At 31.8% G+C, this 5,000-nt stretch overlaps 1 protein-coding gene and 1 long non-coding RNA gene across 2 annotated transcripts in view; one reads left to right on the top strand and one right to left on the bottom strand.

Moving 5' to 3' along the window:
• The window catches only part of LOC137651462 (T-box transcription factor TBX3-like), a gene marked incomplete at its 3' end in the record, with an annotated part of 396,907 nt that overhangs the window by 211,740 nt on the left and 180,167 nt on the right, over nucleotides 1–5,000 (top strand). The window lies entirely within an intron of this gene.
• The window catches only part of LOC137652207 (uncharacterized), a 155,127-nt gene that overhangs the window by 183 nt on the left and 149,944 nt on the right, over nucleotides 1–5,000 (bottom strand). The gene's annotated exons all lie outside the window — the stretch shown is intronic.

The raw sequence follows: 5,000 nt of genomic DNA, 5'->3' as shown, positions 1-5,000 counted from the left end.
TGCCACCAGTGAATAAAACAGTACACTCAGGCAGGCTATTCTATCTATTTTCTCATTTTCTTTCCTCACTGGGCTGTTTTCCCTGTTGCAGCCCTTGGGATTATAGCAACTTGATATTCCAACCAGGGGTTGTAGCTTAGCAAGTAATAATAATAATAATGATATTGACTGGTAATCTATAACATATTACTGGATTGTAAAATGGAGTTATAATTACTAAGATCTTTATAATGTACTATATTCTGTTGATATAAACACTTTTAGAACTCAACCAACTGATGGTGATATAACAGAAACAGCAGTGGATATAAATAAGAACTAGACTTCAGCTGCTATAAAGTGTAATCATTCCGATTCCAGAAAATGCAAAAAATACATTGTTTGGATATAAATACATACTGTAAATCAGGAATGAAAAAAAAATAAGTTATAATCTAAAATTTTAAATTTAAAATCTAAGTTAAAATTCAAAATTACCCAAAACACAAATTTCATAACACAGGATTATAAAAAATATTAAAAAAAAGTGCAAAATAATTCTTTCGACAAACATGACGTAAGAGTTTTGATGGTAATTGTATGTGAAAGGAAGAGGTACAAATACTCACTGTAAACAAGGAATGAAAAAATGAGTTATAATCTAAAATTTAAAATTTAAAATCTAAGTTAAAATTTAAAATTACCCAATACACAAATTTCATAACAGAAGACACTAGAAAATATTAAAAAAAAGTGAAAAATAATTCTTTTGACAAACATGACGTAAGAGTTTTGATGGTAATTGTATGTGAAAGGAAGAGGTATAAAAGGGAAGGAGGGGTAAGAGAAAGCATCTGGTGGATTGGAACAGGTAAAAGTCTGAAGGATCAAGGAAAGAGAAAAAAAAAAAAAATAAGTGAATAAAAGAAGAAATAATTCCAAGAGGATACAGGTAAATGTTTGAAGTAGCCATTTCAGTAACGTATCTTAAATTAGTCTCTTAAATTCAACCTTCACATTTTTGTGACATAAAAGGATGTAATTACAAAAGGTTAAAGAATAATCGAATAAATCGATAAAAGACATATGTGAACAGTAAAAAAAGAAGAGAACGGAAGGATAAGAAACAAGCAAGCGTCGAAGCGCATGCGTGCACGTGTGCGTGTGTGTGTGCGTGAACCCCGGACAATGAGCAGAGGGTTGTAATCATGCAACCCCAATATTCTTGGCATTTCTGAAAAAAAGGATTTCTTCCGAGGAGTCATCTTGCTGCTGTAAAATTGCTCGAAGGGAAAATTACGTCGGTAATTGCTGGTACGGAGGGCAATTGAAGCGGCTGATGTAAAATATGAAAAAAGGGGATATAGGCCCAACCGGTGTCTAATGTCTTCCCTCTGAAGGTAAATTGATGGATTGAGTTAAATAACTTTCTATGGTATTACTTCCACACGGGGATCTCAAATTCATGGAGGCCACTTCGTTGATTGCCATGATCTAGATGACAACATGTGAAAGTCATTTTTTTTTTATTAAGAAACGAGAGATAAAAATGACATACATTTAATGTGTGATTTGGCGTTTAAGGGTAAATACAAACACACATATATATGGATCATATATACAGTACTTGATATATGATCTATGTGTGTATATTATTTATACATGCGTATATATTTCTATCTTTATATTTACACGTTTATACATTCATAATATATATATATATATATATATATATATATATATACACATACATACATATATATATATATATATATATATATATATACATATATATATATAAAGAATGTATAAACATGTAAATATAAAGATATAAATATATACATATGTATAAACAATATATGCACATCTATTTCATATATACGAACACTAGGTAAGACATTTCATTCCATGATGTTGGTATGTTCAGGATATACATTATTCATGCAATTGAATCCTTACTTACGAACAACACTAGCATTACTATAGGCATTAGGCATACACATATACAGCTTTCTAATTCATGATTTTACAGCCTGAAAAACATTAAAATGCTGTTTATAAAGAATCAATACTACTGAAGCATTTAACGGACTTCCAAATTGCAAAGGAGTAATATATATATATATATATATATATATATATATATATATATATATATATATATACATATATATATATATATATATATATATATATATATATATATATATATATTTATATATACATATATATACACACATATATATATACAAATATATATATATATATATATATATATATATATATACACACACACACATATATATATATATATACATATATATATATATATATATATATATATATATATATATATATATATTTATATATATATATACACACAAAATTTAATAGATTTTCTTCATGTTGGAAAAATGGAAAAGAAAGCTACATGATACTACTAAGTTTATTTTTACATTTTCATATTTTGAGAGAGAGAGAGAGAGAGAGAGAGAGAGAGAGAGAGAGAGAGAGAGAGAGAGAGAGATCAAATCCATCTCAGAGTTGTGTACGAGTGCAAATCCATGTCTTCTTGAGAAGGGGGGGGGGGGGGGGGGTAGCCGAGGTCCTACTGCCAAAATGTTCCTTGAAAATCAGTCGAAAGATCCAGCTTTACTTTAAAGTAACAGACTTCCTATACCTTTTCTTATTCAGTATCATATCTTACGTGCTATCATACCAAAAATCCATTGTGTTATCACGAACAATTTTATAAAGAAATTTAAATCTTATAACATACGCTAAAACCAATTCATTACCATATATTCATACATATATTATTATTATTATCATTACTTGCTAACCTACAACACTAGTTGGAAAAGCAAAATGCATAAGGTCTGGACTCCAACAGGGAAAATAGCCCATAGAGGAAAGGAAATAAGGAAACTACAAGAGAAGTAATGAACAATTAAAATAAAATATTTTAAGGACAGTAACGATATTAGAATAAATCTTTCTTATATAAACTATAAAAACTTAAAAAAAAACCATAGGAAGAGAAATAAGATAGTATGCCCTAGTGTACCCTCAAGCAATCAAGTCTTGGGTAGTGTTATAGCCTTTGTCCAATGGTCCTCTACTGTCATGAGTTAGAGTTCTCTTTTGCTTTGGGGTATACTTAGGCACACTTCTTTGTTTCCTTATTTCCTTTTCTCACTGGGATATTTTCCCTGCTGGAGCGCTTTGGCTTATAGCATCCTGCTTTTCCAGCCAGAGGTGTAGCTTAGCTAGTATTAGTAATAGTAATAGTAGTAGTAATAATAATAATAAAAACAACATTCAGTAGTGTTCTAATTAACATTTAGGGATTGTTTGCTCAAATCAAAATCAAAACTATGGGTTAATTGTGCGACCAATTAATACCTAAAGAACAAAATCATATCTACTCTTTCTTTAGGTCTTCAACGTAACTCTTTCCATAGTCTATAACCAAGCAGACCAAGTGATAAGAAAATTTCAAAGAAATCTATTTGGACCTAATCGGAACTTGAATGAATGACTGAAAAATAAAGATTGACAACATAGGTACCGAAGCCCTTTCAACAAGCGAGATGGGAGGCGTGGAGCTAGTGATTCCTAAATACTTATGAGGAACTGTATAGGTAACACCGTCTGAAATCACCACATTCCCAAGGAAAAGAAGTTTGTTTTATATATATATATATATATATATATATATATATATATATATATATATATATATATATACACTGTATATATATATATATATATATATATATACACTGTATATATATATATATATATATATATATATATATATATATATATATATATATATATATATATAATACACACTCACACATTACTATTGTTATTATTACTAGTTAAGATACAACCCCAGTTAAGCTGAATTATAACCACAAGGCTCCATCAGGAAAAATAGACCAGTGAGGAAAGAAAATAAGGAAACGGACAGAATAGTGCGCCCGATTGTACCTTCGAGCAATAAAACTCTAACCCAAGACAGTACAGAGGCTATGGCACTACCAAAATTAGAGAACAGAGTTTTGATTTTGGAGTGACCTTTTCCTAGAAGAGCTGATTACTATAGATAGAGAGTCTCCTACTCTTACCAAGTGGAGAGTACCACTGAACAGTTTACACGTTCTCAATTGATTACAATTGAGAACGTGTAAAGAATAGGCCAGACTATTCGGTGTCTGTGTAGGTAAAGGAAAAGCTAGCTTTAATCAGAGAGAGAGATCTAATGTAGTAGTATCTGGCCAGTCAAAGGACCCAATACCCAGCGGTAGTATCTCAACGGGTGGCTGGTGCCTTGGCTAACCTACTGGGTGTGTGAATGAGTTTTTTTTTTTTTTTTTTAGCATAAAACTCTGTTTTAATAGCGAGTGAAATATAAATTTACATCATGAATATTTCGGCGCAAAAATATACTTGATTTTCGAGACAAAAGCTTAAACCCAGCCTGTTAATAAGAACCTCCCCCATCGTGCCTGTCGCAGACCGAGCCATCGGACCAATACAAGGCTCGCTCTTATATGTGAAAGAGAAGCATCATCGGTGTGCGTGAGTATACCTTACAAGATAACCGGATAATTAGTTATGGCACGTACATGGGACTTTGGCGCGTACATTGTTGTACGCACACAACTTGCCCTTTGTAATGTTAATGACTAAGGAGAAGTCGTCTCCTGCTCCTACTCCTAATCATCCTCCTCCTCCCCCTCTTCCTCCACCAACAGTTCTTGTTGTTGTTATTGCTGTTGCTGCTGCTGCTGCTGCTGCTGCTGCTGCTGTTGTTCATGCAGCTACAGGCTCCCTTACTTCTGTGCCCTTTGACGAGCTGGGTACTCTTACAAGCTAGCAGGGCATAATAAAATTAAGATTCATAATAACGTGTTCAAAAGGACTCCATAAATCTACGTGAAATTAATATGATCTTGATTTGAATAAGAGCTCCTGCAACAGAAAATTTATTTCCCACGGAATTTCAAGTT

Source organism: Palaemon carinicauda, chromosome 13 (genome assembly GCF_036898095.1).
Source record: "Palaemon carinicauda isolate YSFRI2023 chromosome 13, ASM3689809v2, whole genome shotgun sequence".
Lineage (NCBI taxonomy): Eukaryota > Metazoa > Arthropoda > Malacostraca > Decapoda > Palaemonidae > Palaemon > Palaemon carinicauda.
The sequence above is the reverse complement of the archived record's forward strand: the minus strand, read 5'-3'. Positions and strand labels throughout refer to the sequence as shown.